The 19,504-nt window shown below is 45.1% G+C and overlaps 1 protein-coding gene across 4 annotated transcripts in view; it reads right to left on the reverse strand.

Moving 5' to 3' along the window:
• The window catches only part of CDH3 (cadherin 3), a 107,857-nt gene extending 93,685 nt beyond the window's left edge, over positions 1–14,172 (reverse strand). For 3 of the 4 annotated variants that reach the window (XM_082711692.1, XM_082711690.1, XM_082711689.1), the window contains exon 1: positions 13,846–14,172. The gene's annotated coding sequence lies outside the window, so the exon portion shown is untranslated. Of the gene's footprint in view, positions 1–10,616; positions 10,715–13,845 lie in introns of all 4 variants that reach the window. The other variant, XM_082711691.1, reaches the window with a different exon arrangement.
• Positions 14,173–19,504: the final 5,332 nt, after the last annotated feature.

Here is a 19,504-nt window from a genome sequence, read left to right on the forward strand (position 1 = left end):
AACAGCATTTCAGAAAAGCTCTCTAGGTAATGGTGGTGCATGGTGGGGAAACAGGCCCAGGAAGGGGAAGTCTTCCCAATAAGAAGTCAGAAACGTCTAATGGAAAAATGGGTGAGGAACACGAATAGATAATCGAGAGCAGGAACTTAAATGGAGGCTAGCATACCAAGAGATGTTCACATTCGTTAGCTACTAGGGAAATCCAAGCCAAAACAAGGACGAGATACCAATTCAGATCAGCAAATGTTAGAACGTTGGAAAACACCACGTGTCAGGAGGATGTGGAGGAAATGGGGCTTCCATGCTCTACTGCGGAGTGTAAACCAATACCCCCGAACCCAGCAATTTGAGGCAAATATTCTGGGGATCTTCCCACATAACCAAGGAAGTTCGCAGCAGCTGTTGCTTGTGGTAGCTGGGAATAGGAGAGAAACAAATGCCCCTCAATGGGAACCGATATGCAAGGTATGGGATATTTTGGAACTATGGAGTCATTATGCAGTGGTTCAAAATAACGAAATAGACCAAAACAATGAAATAGACCAGCGCTCAACGCACACAGGTCAATGGGCCAAGTTTGACTTGTCCTGTCTTCGTGTAGCTTGGCTCATGAGCTAATAATGATTATTACATTGTTAAATGGTGGGGCAAAAATTAAGAGAATATTTTGTAACACATAAAAATGCTACGAAATTCAGGGCCATCCTGGGTGGCTCAGTCAGTTAAGAGCCTGACTTCAGCTCAGGTCATGATTCCCAAGTCCCGGGATCAAGCTCTGCATGGGGAGCCTGCTTCTCCCTCTTTCTCCGCCCGTCCCCTTCACTTGTTCTCTCTCTCTCTCACATAAATAAATAAAATCTTTAAAAAAAAAATGTTTACTAGACAGAGTTGGGGAGGTGGGGAGTCTTACACAAACCAACAATGAGAGTGAACTCAGATAATTAATTCAACTCTCTTTCCTCAAGTTCTCCCTTCCCCCCAAAAGAGGGAGAGAGATTGAGAAAACAGGTTCTTTGTCCAAGATCATAAGAATCCAGCCGCCCAGGGTGCCTGGGTGGCTCAGTCGTTAAGTGTCTGCCTTCAGCTCGGGTCATGATCATGGGATGAAGCCCCACATGGGCTCCCTGCTTAGCAGGAAGCCTGCTTCTCCCTCTCCCACTCCCCTGCTGTGTTCTCTATCTTGCTGTGTTTTTCTCTGTCAAATAAATAAAATCTTTAAAAAAAGAAAGAAAGAAAGGAAAAAAAACTCAGAAGGAAAAAGAACTCAGCCCTAACCCAGCCCCCCCCCCCCCCAAACAACCCTCATTCAATTCAGGGTTGACCTGCAATCTTCAGAGAGCTCCAGTTCCTGGCTAAGTAGGGAGGATTTTTGCCTGAGGGCAGGGGTGTGGGAACCAGAAGAACCAGCCTGGGAAGAAAAGGCTTAGTTATTACCCAAATAGTGGTGCTGGTGGATTGCTCACCCTTCCTGCCAGGATTCTGCCTTTTCCGGAGACAAAGGACTCTCACAGCCCAAAGCCCCATGAACACCCCCAAGTCCAGCCTGTTGGTGGTTAGAGAACTGAAACTCTCATTTAAAAAAATATATATCGGGGCGCCTGGGTGGCTCAGTGGGTTAAACCCTCTGCCTTCGGCTCGGGTCATGATCCCAGGGTCCTGGGATGGAGCCCCTCGTGGGCTTTCTGCTCAGCGGGGAGCCTGCTTCCTCCTCTCTCTCTGCCTGCCTCTCTGCCTACTTGTGATCTGTCTGTCCAATAAATAATAAATAAAATCTTTAAAAATATATATATATATCTTGTGGCTCGAGGCCTTGTGACTTCTTTTATTTCTTTCTTTTAGTCTTCATAAGCTGGCCAGGTAAGAACCGTTATTTCAAGATGCCTAGAGAAGGGAGTTGAATAGATTGTTTTACCTCCTTGTGAATTCGCTCATTCATCCATTCAGCAAAGACTTACTGAGGACCTACTATGTGTCAAGGTTGGGGATACAGCAATGGATACAGCGGAGGGAACCCCTGCCCTCAGAAAAGCTCAGAGTAATGGGAACAGACATTGGACAGTAAACAAACAAACAAAGTAAAGATAAAGTAAAAAGGGGTGAAGAAGAGTTATTTTGTTATCAGGGAAGACTTGTATTTGAACTGAGACCTGAAGCTGAGAAAGAGCCAACTCACTGAAGGGCAATTTTGGAGAAGAAACAGCAGGTGTAAGAGCTCTGTGGTGGGAATCAATGGGCTGTGTCTGTGCCGATGAGGGAGGCTGGCAGGCCCTGGATCAGACAGTCGCTCCAGCTATTTGTCAAGAGTCTGGAATTTGTTCTGAGCATCAGATGCAACCGGCTCCGCCATCATTGTTATATGATCTCAGGCAAGTTGCTTATCTCCTCTGAGCCTCAGTTTACCTATCTATAAAGAAGAGTTAATAATAACTCATTCATTGTAGTAGGCAGCCTCCAAAGCACCCCCAACAATCGTGCGTCCTGGTGTTCACAACCTGTGAATGTTGGCTGATTCACTTCTAACCAGTCCAATGGGGCCGAAGTGATGGTATAATCATTTCCTCTTCCAACTGGAAAATAATCACCACACACTTCATGGCTTCAAACAGCACACAGCTACGACCTTGGAATTCTGGAGGTCAGACATCAACATGGGTCTTACTGGGCCAAAGTCAAGTTGTCCACAGGGCTGTGTTCCTTCTGGAAGTTTCCAGAGGGAATCCATTTCCTTGCCTTTTCCAGCCTGGAGAGGACGCCTGAGTTCTTCTGCTCATGTCCCCTTCCTCATCTTCACATCACTCCAATCTCTGCTCCCACAGTCACCTCTGCTTTTTTGTCACCAACTGCTCTGCTCCCTCCTTCTTAATAAGGACTCCGTGATTACTTTGGGCCCATGGGGCTAATGCAGGATAATCTCCCTCACTTTAACAAAAGCCTTAACTTAATCTGCTGAATCCCTATGCCATGTCAGGTAACATATTCACAGGTTCTAGGGATTCCGACTTGAACATCTTTGGAGACGGTGATTTTGTTTGCTACAGATGCTAACTAAGTCACTTTTGTGATAAGGTAATAAAAGACTGTAAAAGACTGTGTCTTTTGTCCCCTCCCTCCCTCTTTCCTCTTTTTCTTTCTTTCTCTTCCCTGCCTCACTTCCACTCTCCGTCTCTCCCCCTTCTTTCTTTTCATGCTTTCATCACCTTGGGGGAAGCCAGCTGCCATGACATGAGACAGCCCTGTGGAGAGCCTCTGGCCAACAGCCAGTGAGGAACGAGGCTGGCCTCCAACCATGTGTGTGAGCTTGGAAGTGGGATTGACAGCCCCAGCCAGGCCCTGTGACTGCTACAGCTCTAACAGCTTGACTGCAGTCTCATGGGGAAACCTGAGCTTGAACCACCCAGCTAAGCTGCTCCTATATGCACAACCCTCAGAAACCATGTGAGTGAATGCTTGTGGTTGAAGTTGTAATTTGTAACGCACTAATAGATAACAAATCCATCCATTCGCTGATTCAGCATATATGTATTAAGTGCTATACCACGTACCAAGTTGTCTGAGGTGCTGGGAATACAGCAGTGAATAAAGCAGACAAAAATCCCTGCTCTTTTGGTGTTTACATCCTATTGAGGAGAGACGGACATAGTAAGCCAATAAATTTTGGAATCTGTCAGAAGGTGACAGATGCTAAGAGGAAAAAGTAGAGCAGGGTAAGAGAGATAGGTTAGTCAAGGAAGGCTTTGCTGGAAAGGTGTTCTCTCTCTCTCTCTCTCTCTTTTTAAGATTTTATTTATTTGAGAGCGAGCATGAGAGAGGGGGAGGGTCAAAAGGAGAAACAGACTCCCCATCAAGCCCGGAGACTGACACGAGACTCCATCCCAGGACTCCAGGACCACAACCTGCGCCAAAGGCAGTCATTCAACTAACTGAGCCACCCAGGTGCCCTCGGAAAGGTGCTCTTTGAGAAAAGACCTGAAGGAGGTGAGGGAGGAAACTGTGCTCTTCATAGGGAAGAGATCCCAAGTGGAAGAAACAGCAAGTGCAAAGGTCTTGTAGCAGGACAAGGCCACACTCTTTAAAAAGGCAGTAGGGAGCCCAGTATGATTGAGGTGGACAAAGGGCAGAGTGGTGGCAGATGAGGAGAGAAGTGAGGTGATGATTAAAGTCAATTATGTATGTTGATCTTTTTGAACCTAGTAGTTCATGGCAAAGGACTTGCTTAATGAATTAAGGCCTTTTTTTTTCCTTTAAGAAGCTACGTTTTATTTATTTATTTTCTAAAGTAGTCTTTGTACCCAAAACAGGACTCGAACTCACAACTCTGCAATCAAGAGTTGCATGCTCTACTGACTGAGCCAGCCAAGTGCTTGCTATACCTTATTTTTCTAAATGTGTGAAATATTCTCAGGAGAACACACAAAAAGGAAAGTTGGTAACATAGTGAGCACTATTTAACTATGACCTACTCTAAGAAATAAAACCCAACAGCTGTTGAGTGAAGCCTCCTATGTGCCTTTCCCTATCCTAACCCCCTGCTTCAAACGTCACTCCTCGATGACACTGGTCATTCCTGTACATGGCTTTATATTTCCACTCTCTGTGCATGTATCTGTAAACAATCTCTAGCACTGTTTTTCAGGAAATAAATAAATAAATCTGATAAGGGATGAATATCTAGAACATACAGAGAACTCCTGAAAGTCAACAATAAAAAAACCAGACAGCCTCAAAATGGGCAAAGGACTTGAACAGGCTTTTCTCCAAAGAAGATACATGAATGGCCAATAAGCACATGAAAAGATGCTCAACATCACTAACCATTAGGGAAATTTGGATCACAGCTACAAAGAGACACCACCTCACATCCATTAGGACAGCTACTCTTACTATTAAAAAAACAGAAAACAACAGGTGTTGGGGCATCTGGGTGGCTCGGTCAGTTAGGTAGCTGGCTCTGGATTTCCGCTGGGGTCAGGATCTTAGGACTTGGAATTGACTCCCACGGCAAGCTTCACGCTCAGCAGGAGCGTGCTTGAGGATTCTCTCTCTCCCCCCCCAATTCCCTCTGTCCCTTCCCCGCTCGCTCTCTAAAATAAATAAATCTTTTTTTTTTTTTTTAATAAATAAATTTTGGGAGTCTGCTTCTCCCTCTGACCTTCTCCTTGCTCATGTTCTCTCTCAAATAAATAAATAAAATCTTTTAAAAATCATTTTAAAATAAATAAATCTTTAAAACAACAACAATAGGTATTGGTGAGGGTATGGAGAACTTGGAACATTTGTGCACTGTTGGTGGGAATGTAAAATGGTACAGCCTCTGTGAAAAACAGTATAGAGTTTCCTCAAAAAAAAATAAAAATAAAAATAAAAAATAGAATTAGTATATGACCCAGCAATTCTTCTGCTTCTTTGATCTTCTCCCCACACATGCCATAGCATAGATTGCTGGAGAAACTGTGATATTTGTCACATCCTGGATTTAGCTGGTTGCTTCGAATAGCGTCTTGATCTGATTCAGTGTTTCGGTGCGGCAATAAAAGGAAGGACAGGAAGTTCATAGGCAGCCCAGTGCCCAAACTTAGTGTCACCAGAGTGCTACAAGTCTACAGTGGGAAATAGATAGCAAGGCCTATGTAATATTTTACCTAAAGGGATGTACCTGAATCTAACCATGCAAGGATGTTTGTTAATTGCACAATTTTAAAAACATTGCACAAATTTAAAAAATTTCTATTGGTTCAGGATCCTAACCATAACTGACACTGATGCCAACCTCCCTTCTTGCCGAGTACTTCCGCTCACCCACCCCAGTTGCAGAAGCCATGGTTAGAGGCCAATGCTGTGAAATTCCAAACACTGGAGAAGGAAGAAAAGGAGAGGCAGGCAGGCCACAGGCTCAAACGGTCTAGTCGCTGCCTGGTCCCTGGCGCCCTCTGCAGTCTAGCACCGCCCCCTGGTGGCCGCCGCATGCATACCTACCCCGCCGGGAGGTGGGCAGGCCTTGCAGCCCTCGCTCCTACCAGGGCGCTCCTGGGGAGAGCTTCCCCCATCCCCAACTGAAGGCTAACGCCCCAATAATCCTAGACTGACTTGGAACCAAACTTTTTTTTTTTTTTTTTAGATTTATTTATTCACTTGAGAGAGGGAGCGAGAGCAGGGAGGAGCAGCGGGAGATAAGAAACTGGCAGACTCCTCGCTGAGCTCAGAACTACATGTGGGGCTGGATCTCATGAAGCTAAGATCATGACCTGATCAAAAACCAAGATTGGGAAGTTCAACTGACGGCACCACCCGGGGGTTCCAGGACTGCACATTTTAAAGCATTCCCAGCATGGTGCAAAGTGCTTTACAGATGTTAACTCAGGAAAACCTCACAGCATCACATCAGCCCTTACAGGTGGGACTATGGCAGCCCCCATTTTAAGGACAAGCTGAGAAGCAGGGAGGGGAGGTGAAGTCCCCCAAAGACTGTACAACTAATATCACATTTTTTCTTTTTTTATTTATCTGACAGAGAGAGAAAGAGCGTGCACAAGCAGGGGGAGGGGCAGAGGGAGAGGGAGAAACAGGCTCCCCCCACTGATCAGGGAACCCAATGCAAGACTCAATCCCAAGACCCCGGGATCATGACCTGAGCCGAAGGCAGATGCTTAACGACTGAGTCACCCCGGCGCCCCTAGTGTCACATTTTCTAACTCAGGTCCGATACACCCCAGTTGCTTCCAATGATGATGATGATGTGATGATTAATTACAACAAAATAGTAGCAAGACACATCTACAGTGTTATGAGCCACATGCTATTCAAAAAGTTAACTCATTTAGTCCACAACAACCTTAGGGGGTAGGCTCTAGGAATGTGCCCATTTTAAATTGAGGTACAGAGAAAAAAAAATGAGGTACAGAAGAGTACTAAAAAATGTATCCCAGGTCACTCGAGAGAGCAAAGAATACTGACTGGGAAGGCATCGGGGAGACTTGGAATTGCCCATTAGCTCTGTTCATAAATCTTTTGAGCACTTGCTAGGTGTAGGACCCTGAGCTAAGACCTGAGTGTGCAGCACAGAGGAATATAAAACAATGCTATTACCTTGAAACATGAAAAAAATGAAAGAACAGGGGCACCTGGGTGGCTCCGTGGGTTAAGCCTCTGCCTTCAGCTCAGGTCATGATCTCAGGGTCTTGGGATCGAGCCCCACATCATCCGGCTCTCTGCTCAGCAGGGAGCCTGCTTCCCCTTTCCTCTCTGCCTACTTGTGATCTCTCTGTCAAATAAATAAATAAATAAAATCTTTTAAAAAAAATTACAAAGAACATGGGCGCCTGGGTGGCTCAGTGGGTTAAGCCGCTGCCTTCGGCTCAGGTCATGATCTCAGGGTTCTGGGATCGAGTCCCCCATCGGGCTCTCTGCTTGGCAGGGAGCCTGCTTCCTCCTCACTCTCTCTCTGCCTGCCTCTCTGCCTACTTGTGATCTCTCTCTGTCAAATAAATAAATAAAATCTTTAAAAAAAAATTACAAAGAACACATCTATTTACAAAAAATGTATTACAGAAAATGAGATCCTCAACAAGGAAAATGGTTTAAGATCGTCAGCGGAAAAAAAAAAAAACTTGAGTAACTAACCACTTCTGGGGGAGAATAGGATAGTTTAAGGACATATAAACATTGTCAATGCAACATGCTAGCAGAGGTAACACAGTGGTAAGTCCTAATTTAAGGCTTGGCTGAACATTTGCTTTGAAGAAAAGTAAAATAGGGCACTGCCAATTCTCAGAAATTCAGAAAAGGAGTAGCATTTTATCTTTTTTTTTTTTTTAAGACTTACTGTATTTATATTTTTACTGGGATGCGGGAAGGGAAAGGGGGAATCTCAAGCAGACTCAGTGTTGAGCGCAGGGCCCCATGTAGGGCTGAATCTTACAACCCTGCCGTCATGACCCAAGCCAAAACCAAGAGTCAGACACTTAACTGAGCCATCCAGGTGACTCCTTCTTTCTTCCTTCCTTTCTATCTGTCTTTCTATCTATCTACTTATTTATAGAGCAGGGGAGGAGCAAAGGGAGAGCGAAAGAGAGAATCTCAAGGAGGCTTCGCCCCAGAGCGGAGCCCTTCTTGGGGCTGACCTCATGATCCTGAGATCATGACCTGAGCTGAAATCAATAGTTGGTTGCTTAACCAACTGAGCCACCCAGATGCCCCAGAAGTTGCATTTTAGACATGGATTAAAATTCTGGTGATTCAATCTGACTTTCAGAGAATGCCATTTGACCACCATCTCCAACCAACCCTCACTGCCAAGCTTGGGGCCTGTGCAGAGCAGCTGCCCTGAGGGGCTCTGGGATTCCCCTCTCCAATTCTACAGAAGTCCCCTGTCCTCTTGCCTCAACACCTAACCTCTCCCTCCTTCCAGTGCGACCCAAGCCTGCTGCTGCACAGGACTTCTTAGGAAGACTCCAGACTTGGGCCTACTGGTCCGTGGTCAGAGATACACCCTTCTTACTTGGGCAAGACCCCAGGGTAAAGGGGCCATCTCAAGAAACCAGGTCTAGAGCTCACCATGAAGTCACCGGCACTACACGGCTGCTGAGGCTGGGTCTGGAGCACACTCTCAGGTCCAGACCAGCACCGCGCCCCCTCTCAACACACTTGTTTTCTTTTCAGCTTAAGTAGTCAAGCAAGATACTTGTAGAAATTTTGTAGAAAAATGACAGGCACAAGGTCTTATTTCATTTAAAAAAACACACTTTATTAAGGTATTAGTGGCATACTTTAGCTTTCCATAATGTATACAATATGTTGAGTTTGAGTATCACTTTTTTATTGAAATTTAATTGACAATGTTACAATGTTTTATTAGTTTTCAGGTGTACAACACATTGATTCTGTGCTAACCTCCATTAGTGTAGTCACCTGTAACATTATTACAATATTATCCACTATATTCTTTATACTGTAGTTTTCATTTCCCCAACTTATTTTTAAGATTTTATTTATTTGAGAGAGAGAGCATGAGCAGGGGAAGCGGCAGGCAGGGGGAGGTGGAGAAGCAGGCTCCAAACGGAGCAGGGAACTCCCCACGGGGCTCCATCCCACGACCCAGGAACATGATCTGAGCCAAAGGCAGACACTCAATCAACTGAGCCACCCACGTGCCCCTCCCTGACTTATTTTATAACTGGAAGTTTGTATCTCTTAATCCTCATTATCTGTTTTCCCCATCCCCCTCTCCCCTCTGGCAACTACCAGTTTGTTCTATTTAAGGGTCTGGAGTATCATTTTCATTCTTGTTATTCTTATTATTTTGGTCTACATCCTCCATGAGATGCAGTTTGGACATATCTGAGGAAGGGAGAAGGCTAGAAAAAATGGCTAAGAGTCTGAATAAAGTGGAGGGGAATGCTTGAAAAAACAAAACAGAGCATCCCTAAAAGTAGCTGTATTTCTGATAACCTAGATTAATAGTACTCAAAGTGTCGTCCCTGAACCAGCAGGGTCAGCATCATCTGGGAACCTTTTAGAACTGCAAATGCTCCAGATCAGACATGCTGAAAAAGAAAACAGCAGGCTGGGGCCCCAAAATCTGTTTCAACCAGTGCTGCAAGAGATTCTCACATATGTTCAAATTTGAAAACCACTGTCCTACACAATGACCAAATCTCCTGTGCATTCCGTGACATTTTAAAAAAATGAATTTATGAGGTGCCTGGGCGGTTAAGTGTCTGCCTTTGGCTCAGGTTGTGATCCCCAGCCCTGGGACTGAGTCCCAACATCAGGCTCCCTGCTTAGCGGGAAGCCTGCTTCTCCCTCTCCTACTCCCCCCACTTGTGTTCCTTCTCTTGCTGTGTCTCTGTCAAATAAATAAATAAAAATATTTTTAAAAAATGAATTTATATTTCCCTAGTCCTAACACTCACTTGTGTTTGAGGCATAGTGGAATGAGGAGCCTGGTGTGGGGACAGTTTTCCCACTCATCTCTCCTTGAAGTAACAGGTAGTGTGAATTAGACACATCCAGACGGGTTGAGCAATGTCAGGGATGTGGTTTCTTAATCCCCACCCCGCAAAGTGTTTGTGTTGTGAAATTGGAAAATAACTTGAAAGGGGAAAAGAACCAAAAATGTCCTTCCTGCCAGCTGATTTGGCCTGCTAAAGGTAGGAGGGGTGGGCATGGAGTCGAGAGGGTTCCTGTAGTGTGCTCGAGACCCCCCCCCTTAACTGAACACCCCGGAGCACCCAGGAAGGGTTCCCTGGGGGTGCTTTTCTGGTTCCAACCCCTCTGTTCCTTGTCCGCCTCTCCCCATCCCTTCTTGCTCTCCTTCTGACCCTTAGGGTCCTTTTTCTCCAGCTCCAGCTTTTTACTTCCCACCTCCCTCACCCCGACCCTCTCCCCGACATACGCTCCTGGGTCTCCAGCTGCTGACTCATCAGCACAGAGGTCATCATCTCCTTTTGAGCCCTACATGCCTCTTCAAGGACCTCAGCGGCAGATGACAGAGACTGTGCAGGTGGAGGAGAATATGCAGAATCCCACAGGGCCTACAGGTGGTTCATGAAGCTCCCAATATGGAAGCTGCTTTGTCCCATGGAAGGGCCCCAAGGCCACAAGTTTCTTGGCAGACTTACCACTGCTGTTCTGCTCGGTGAAGTCACCCCCACCTCTGAATTGGATCCACGCACCAGGAAATGCCACCGACCTGTCAGCTTCTGGGGAACGTCACACACTAAGAGGGGAGGCAAAGGAGTGCTTTTCTCTCCCTGCCTCTGGCTCAGTCCCTGGCCACCCACTCTGGAGGACACAGGGACTATTTTTGGGCAGAAGTGCAGTAGGTGAAAGCCACCTCTTTCCAGAAGCTGAAGAACTGCTTCTAGGTTAGGTTGGAGCTGGTGAGGCAGGGTGTTTGTGGCTGTGGCATTCTGGGATTTCTCTGGGCTAGAGATGGCATCCAGCCCATTACCCTCTGGTTCAATCCCAGGTCAAAGATGAAATTTCAACCCTCCAGTGACTGCTCAACCAAGAGTCAAATTGCCCACGGTGACTCCTCAGCTGGATTTGCTGCACTTGTGGGTGTTCAGGAGGCTCTTGGCAAGTTCTTTCTCACCTTCTGAATTAATATTTATTTAGTTCTCTCCATTAGCTTGCTAGGTACCTGTGGCGTTTTGTTTTGACCATTCTTCCAGTATTTTCTCTGCAAATGTAAAATGTATTTTTTTTCCTTTTGCTGCTTTTAATATTTCCTAGTCTTTTGTTTTTCAGTCATTTTACAATGATGTGAGTAGGTCCTGTCAACTCTCCCAGAGGGGCATGGAGAGTGTTGGGCTTATCTCAATGAGCTTCCCTTCTCTTTGGTATCTTGCTTGGATCCTCATTCCTGGCTCCTTTGGGAGCTCTCCAGTGCTTTGGAGACTTTTTATTTATTTTGCTTTTTATTTTATCTATGTGTGTGTGTGTGTGTGTGTGTGTGTGTGTGTGTATTTTACCCAGCTCTTCTAGCTATTTCTATTAGAAATGTTAGTTTATGACAAGCTATTCTGTTATAGCTAGCAATGGAAGCATCAGTGTCTTGGATTTTAATTCTCTATGTTTAAAAGCTTTTAAATAATATTGTTGTTTTGTACAGTTAACCATTTAGTTTATTCACATTTGGCCACTTTCTTTGAGCTTTTTTTTATCTTTGTGTCTCTGACCATCCATCTGGGATTATTTATCTTTCATATGAAACACAGCATTTAGAATTTCCTTTCCTTAGTTAGAGTCTACTCATGATGAAATTCCTGTTTGTACAAAATTTCCTGTTTGTATAAAAGGGACTTGTGTCTCCATTCCTGAATGACTTTTGTTGTACAGAGCTCTAGGTAGGCACATATTTTCTTTTAAGTACAATGAAGATATCGTTCCTCATTCATGTGGCTTCCACTAACGCTATTTGGGAAGTCCAATGTTACTTCTCTGAAGTTAATTGATCTTTTTGTCTAATTGCTTTTAAGATGTTACTTACCCTTTATATTCTACTGTTTCACCAGGATGTATAAAGTTTTGGACTTATCTTTTATGCTCTTTGAGTTTCATTGGGCTTTTTGAATCTGTAAGCGTGGTATGTCTTTCATCAGTTCTGGAAAACTCTAAGTCATTAATTCTCCAAATATTTCTTATAGTTTTTCTTTATTTTTCTCTGGGAATCCAAATTATGTTAGACTTTCCTGACCAATGATTTCATGTGTTTTAGTCATGTTTCTGCCTCTTCTGTCTCTTCATCTCACTGTCTCTGCCCGTGAGTTTCTACACAATTCTTATCTATACTCCAGCTGATTAATTCTTTTGGTAATTTGCTATTAAAACACAGTTTTCTTATTTTTAATTAGCTATTTTTTTTTTAAAGATTTTATTTATTTATTTGACAGAGAGAGATCACAAGTAGGCAGAGAGGCAGGCAGAGAGAGAGAGAGGAGGAAGCAGGCTCCCTGCTGAGCAGAGAGCCCGATGCGGGACTCGATCCCAGGACCCTGAGATCATGACCTGAGCCGAAGGCAGCGGCTTAACCCACTGAGCCACCCAGGCGCCCCTAATTAGCTATTTTTTAATGTTGTTTGGTTACTTTTACAAATCTGATTATGTCAACTTCTTAAGCTTTCTTGGTTTTATAGATATTTTCTAACTTGTTTTTTTCTCTCTGTAAAAATTACAAAAATTGCTATTTTATACTCTTTCTGATAAATCTAGAATCTGGAATTTTTGCGTATTTGTTTTCTGTTATCTCTTCATGTTTTTTCACGATGCCTTACTTCCTTGTTTATCTGGTTATTTTTGAGAATGTGCTCGAAGTTACTAAGAAAAGAGGTGTGTGTGAACACTCTGATGTCTAAGATAACAATACCTTTCCCTAAGGTATTTCTATAAGGTACTGTATTTTCATTTGCTTTTGTCAACACCTGGGCACACCATTAGATGGTCCATACTGAAGGCTCAGTTTCCTTACACCTCCAAGATAACCTGAATTTGGGATACATGTCTACGCTAGGGTTTACCTCCAATTCAACATTTTCTTGAGGGTACCTTCATTTTGGTGTTCTCTGTTCAAATGTGGGGTGATTATCAAACTCCCAGGTTTCAGCACTTTTATACTTTTGTTGAGAGAGAGAGAGAGCAGAAGAGGGGCAGAGGGAGAAAGAGAGAGAGACTCTTAAGCAGGCTCCACACCCAGCACAGAGCCTGATGTGGGGCTCGATCTCACAACACTGAGATCATGACCTGAGCCAAATTTAAGAGTCAGGTGCTTAACTGAGCCATCCAGGTGCCCTATACTTGTACCCCTATATACACATATACATAAGCATAAACATACATATATAATAATATATAATATATATATGTAATATATATCCAAGTATACTTGGTTGCAAGTCCACCAGACTTACAGCTGGGATTCTCAGGTGTCACTTCCCATCAGCACATGCCTTCAGGCAAAAGCAGTTTGAGTGACAGGTTTAATGAACTCAGTCTCTTGCTTCTCCCAGAGTTTAAGTCCTAATTCTTCACTCTCTTGTTAGCTCTTTGGAAGGCTGTCATTTCAAAACATTCCAACCAGCTTAGCTTATATTCTATGAAAGAGTTGCCCTAATTACCTAGACCACTATTACTGGGAGTGTGGTCCTTCACTTAAGGCTTCATCATTTTCACTCCAGCTTTCCTGCACGGGACCGCTCCTATCTAGAATAAGGGAGCAGAAAGGGGGCGGAAGAGATGGTGTCTCTGGTTTCAGGACCTTGTTTCAGTGGAGTAGAAACACGCTTCCTCAGGAAAAGCCAGACTTTTTCAGAAAGATAAGAGATGGTTACCTGGAGTTTCTCCACTTACCTAGACAGTCTCATTTGATTCAATTTACCCCCATTTTGTCGGGTAGGATATCCTGTCACATGATAGGAGACGGCAGTGCCCAACTATGGGGCAAAGCGCGGGAGAAGACCGGCGGGGCCGGCCTGCGATGTTCTGGCCGTGGGACACCGGCCACGGGAGGTGGGTGGCCTGGCCCTGGCAGTCGGACGCTGGGCGCAGTTCGCACAACCACTCATGCTCTTGATCCTCTGCACTCCGTACACGGACCGCTGTGCCCAAGCCCATGCAATCTGGGACTGCCCGAGCCAGCGGCGCAGGCCCACTTCTCCCCCTTGAGGGCCGGAGGTAGCGACGGAAGATGTCCGCTACGGAGGCGGAAGTGCGCCGCCCCCAAGGCTTTCGGGTAATGTAGTCTCCAATCCCCCGCGCCACCCGGGCTCTCAGAGGCCAGGGGTTCAAGGGCTAGTGGACCACGCTTCCCACCTAACGCTCCTGAATTGTGGGGGTGATGTAAATGGGCTTCCTTTAACGCCTCTTTAAAAGGGCACACCCAGAGGCGTCTGGGTGGCTCAGTTGGTTAAGCGTCTGCCTTGGCTACGGTTGTGGTCCCAGGGTTCTGGAATCGAGCCCCACATGGGGGCTCTCTGCTCAGCCGGTAGCCTGCTTCTCCCTCTGCCTGCCACTCTGTCTATTTGTGCTCTCTCGGTCAAGTGAATTAAAAAAAAAAAAAAAAAAAGCCTACCATGTCCTCCTGTTATTCGAAATTTGGTGGTATAAATCCTTCTAACCTGTGTGGTGTCACCAAGACGTCATCTCACCCCGCGACGCTGTCAGATCCCCCAATAGGATCCCTAAACTTGAGGGAAAGCAAATTTGTGCTTACTTACCGATACAGAAACTTCGTCTAGACCACTTTAAAACTCCAAACTCATACCTTATTCTCAGATCGCCCTGGCGGCTCTTCCCGCACGTGGGTCAGGGGAGAGTGAAGGAAAAGGAAGGTGCGGGTCCTCCAGTTTGGTCCTGTTAAGGGCCCGGTGGCTTGCCCGACAGGAGTCCCCTCCCTGGGAGACGCGTGGCTGTCTGGCAGCTTTACCCCAGTTCATTCACAACTGGGCGGTCTCCTTTCTCTTTGGCCCCATGCAGTTCTCGCCTTTAACCCTTCTCCAGGTGGGTCATCACCTAGTAATCACTGGGACGCAACCTTATGGCTCCTGCCACCCTATCCTCCTTTTTCTGGGAGCCTCAGGCACAGAGTAGAGGTTTTTCCGATTTTCCAGTGCCGCTCCAGCTTGGGATGGGTCCAGATGGGTCTTGGTTTTGACCCATCACCTGGTCACGCTCTTCGGGATCTGCTGAAATCCTGTCTTGTGATCTTTGGCAACAAAGAAAACAGAGTCCTATTTCTTGCTTCCTAGACACAATACAAATCCCGGGCTTCATGTACTCCTGGTAGGAGCTACTCTAGCAGCAGCTGCCTCTCCTTCAGAAATCATCAGTTTCAGGCCCCTACCTGTGTTTGGTTCCTCCCCACCCCCTTACCACGCATATACACTTTCCAGGGGTACATGGAAAACTCTCCCAAGAAGAACAGGGCCTGGAGTTTCGCTGGAGAGCACAAACCAAGCTCCAGTAATTTCAGATGCCCCAATATCTCCACTTATTCTCTCATTACCTGAGTCCCCTAGTCCTGTGACGAGGGCAGGGGCCTCATCCCAGGACTGTAAGGCCCCTCCCCTCTGGATCTGAACCTTGCTATATGCTAACCTGTCAGTGGAGGCCCAAGAACAAGAGGTTCTGTAAATCTTACACCTCCTAGATACTCCTGGACAGGGTGTCCAGGCCTCATGGTACCCTTTAAAATGCAGGGAACACTGAGATTTTGCTTTTGGGGTTTTATCAGCAACTCTAACCAACAGAAAAGCTCCTGTCAAAATCCTGTGATAACTTCTGAAAACAAGCATTAAAATTCAAGAACAATTGTTAATTGCTAGTTTCTTAATGCACACAGTAAAACAAAACCCCATTAATTATTATAATTAATACTCATCTGTTCTTAGCACAGCAAAATACCATGTATATTTTAGGTCCAAATTTCTCGGCTCTTTTATCCATTAAAATTTTCATCAAAAAATGTGTCCCAAAAAGTGTTTTTTCCAAAATTACAGGGTTTTCGCTGAAATTTCTTAGCAAAAATCAGTTTTCTACTTCCATCAATTCTTGCAAATAATCACTTGGGTTCTGTATCTCCTACAGAAGTCTTCTGCTCCTCCCCTCCCCCCTTTTTAACTTTTTTTTTTTTTAAAGATTTTTATTTATTTACTTGACAGACAGAGATCACAAGTAGGCAGAGAGGCAGGATGAGAGAAGGAGGGGAAGGAGGTTCCCTGCTGAGCAGGGGCTTGATCCCAGGACCCCGGGATCATGACCTGAGCTGAAAGCAGAGGCTTTAACCCACTGAGCCACCCAGGTGCCCCCTTTTTTTACTTTTAAAGATTTCATTTATTTGACAGAGAGACAATGAGAGAGGGAACAGAAGCAGGAAGAGTGGCAGAGGGAGAAGCAGGCTTTCAGCAGAGCAGGGAACCTGATGCGACGCTCAAACTCAGGACCCTGGGATCATGACCTGAGCCAAAGGGAGACACTTAACGACTGAGCCACCCAGGTGCTCCCCCCCCCACTTCTTTTTAAGTGGTCCCTAAAGAAATTTTTTTTTAAAGATTATTTATTTATTTATTTATTTGTCAGAGAGAGAGAGGGAGAGAGAGCACAAGCAGACAGAATGGCAGGCAGAGGCAGAGGGAGAAGCAGGCTCCCTGCCGAGCAAGGAGCCCCATGTGGGACTCGATCCCAGGGTGCTGGGATCATGACCTGAGCCGAAGGCAGCTGCTTAACCAACTGAGCCACCCACGCACCCCCCTAAAGAAATATTTATAGGGAGTGGCAATGACTTTGCTTGATCTTGACAGTGCCAAGACCCTTTCCTTCATTCTTAGGCTTAGATCAGTTTCTCACCCTTGAGAAAATGAATGCCTATTTTCCCTCTCCTAAATTCTTTGGGCATGCTGGATGTTCAGGTCAAACACACTCCTGCCATGAGGGAAACCAAGCAGGTGGCTTTGTGGGCTGAGAGACCCAATAAGAGCAAGGAGGCCGACTTTAACTGTAAAAGAGTTTGAACATTCAGAGATGCACATAAGACAGATATCTATGCAACATCCTCTCTTAACAAATGTTAATGTTTTCCCATATCTGCTATTAAAAAAGAGAAATAAAATGACAGTTTAAGCTTTCTTTTATTCCTTCCTACCAGTCTCCCCTGTAACTCCAGAGGAAACCACCACTCTGAAGCTGTCTTTCAAGGCTTTCCTACTTTTACTTCTTATGTGTTTATTAAAACTAGGTATTAATAGATTTTTAAAAAGTTATATCACACTTTATGTATCCCTCAACTTTATTTTCAATGTTAGCCTTAGTAATACATGTACAGCCAGTGCAACCATTTACCACACATTTACTCCCATGCCGAGGACCTAGCACTAAGATACAAACATCGCTGCCCTGCGTCACCAAGCTGTTCACTTGCTATTTGTGCATTTTTCTCTATGTTATGCTTCAGTAAAGTGGCCTCCCCCCAGATCCCTACTCTTCCGTAGCTTACTACCTTCCAGAGGACATACAATAAACAAGTAAAATATTTAGGTGGTGGTATTACAGAAAAAAATGAAGCTGAGAAGAGTGATGAGGTGTGCCATGGAAGAGGCAGGCTATTTTGATAGGGTAGTCAACAAAAAGGGCTGTTAGCAAAATCGTGGGCATAGATTTGCAAGAGATGAGGGACTAGACTGTGTGTCATCTAGGGCAAATGGACTCCACCAAAGGGAACAGCAAAAATACGAGCTTGTTGTGTGTGTAAGTTACTGCAGCAGAGAGGTCAGTGGGCCCAGGGCAGTGAGAAGGAAGAGCTGGGGAGTCAGAGAGATAATACAGGGCAGCAGGTGGTAGCGATACTATGTAGGGCTTTTACTTTAGCTGTTCTTCAGTGAAATGGAAAGCTATTTCAGGACTTTGAGCAGATGAATGACACGATCTCAGGGTATTAAAGCATCACTCTAGCTGCTGAACTGCAGCCACAGGGAGGCGAGGATGGAAGCAGAGAAACCAATTAGGAGGCTGTTGCAAATATGTGGAGCAGAGATGACTGATGATGGGGACTTGGGCGAGGGTGGCAGAGGGAACAAGAAATGATTATCCACATTCATCCTGATAGTTAGCCGACAGGACTTACTGAAGCTGGGAAGTGAGGAGCAAAAGAATCCAGGACAGTTCTCAGGGTTATGGCCTGAGCAACTGGAAAAATGGGGTTCATTTCCCAGAAGGAAAGGACTGGGGGAAGAATATGATTATGACCGGGGTGGAAGGGAGATACCATGAATTAGTTCATCTTTGGACACATTAAATTCAAGATATGTTAGGCATGCAAGCAGAGAAGTCACATATGCAGTCGATTACATGGGTCTGGAATCCTGGGCTAGAGATACAATCTTTGAAGTTGCCAGCAAGTAGATATTTAAAGTCATGAGACAGGGTGACGGCCACAATGAGGGCTGACCATAGAAAAAAAATAAGTTTAAAGATTGAGCCTTAGAAGAATTTTCATGTCTAGAGTAAAGAAATAAAGGAAAAAACAAAACAAAACAAAACAAAACCTGGGAGAAGTAGCTGTCAATAAAGTACAAGGAAAAGCATGATAGCCCAGAAGCCAAGTGAAAAAAAAGGTGTCAAGGGTGAGAAGTGATGAATTGTACCGAATAATGCCGAAAGGTCAAGTAAAAGGACTGAAAAAAAGTACATTTAGCCACAGGGAGTGCCTCAGTGTCCTTCAGCAAGAACGGAAATAAAGGCCTGACTAGGAGGGGTGCAAGAGAAAACAGAAGGAGGAGCACCTGGGTGGCTCAGTGGGTTAAGGCCTCTGTCTTCGGCTCAGGTCGTGATCCCAGGATCCTGGGATCGAGCCCCACATCGGGCTCTCTGCTCAACAGGGAGCCTGCTTCCCTTCCCCTCTCTCGGCCTGCCTCTCTGCCTGCTTGGGATCTCTGTCTGTCAAATAAATAAATAAAATCTTAAAAAAAAGAGAGAGAGAGAGAGAACAGAAGGAGAGGAAGTGGAGACAATAAGCACAGGAATATTCCTAAGTGAAGCAAGAAATGGAATGGCAGGCGGAGGGGGATGCAGGACATCTATTTACAAATACATACGTTTAAGATGAGAAAAACTACAATTATGCTACTGGAATGATTCAATAGACAAGAAAAAAAAAAGATGCAGAGGAGAGGACACTCGTAGGAATGATGTCCTAGTTTAAGGATGGGATCTAATGCAAGAGAAGTTGGCCTTAGATAAGGGAACCAGGTATCACCAATACTAACAGGAAGAACAGGAAGAACACAGAGACATGGGTCTGGAATCCTGGGCTAGAGATATCTTCTGGCTGCTTTAATTTTTCTCAGTTAACTAGGAAAGCAGGTCACCAGCTGAGGACTGGGTAAAATGCTGGAGGCTGAGGAGAGAAGCTATAAAACTATAGTTCAGGAGGCTGGCACCTACGAGACTGGGACAATGCACTAGGCAAACAGATGCTTGAGGTTAGCAGTCAGGAATTTAAAGTGGGGCTGCTCAC

This window comes from Mustela nivalis, assembly GCF_964662115.1.
Source record: "Mustela nivalis genome assembly, chromosome: 18".
NCBI lineage: Eukaryota > Metazoa > Chordata > Mammalia > Carnivora > Mustelidae > Mustela > Mustela nivalis.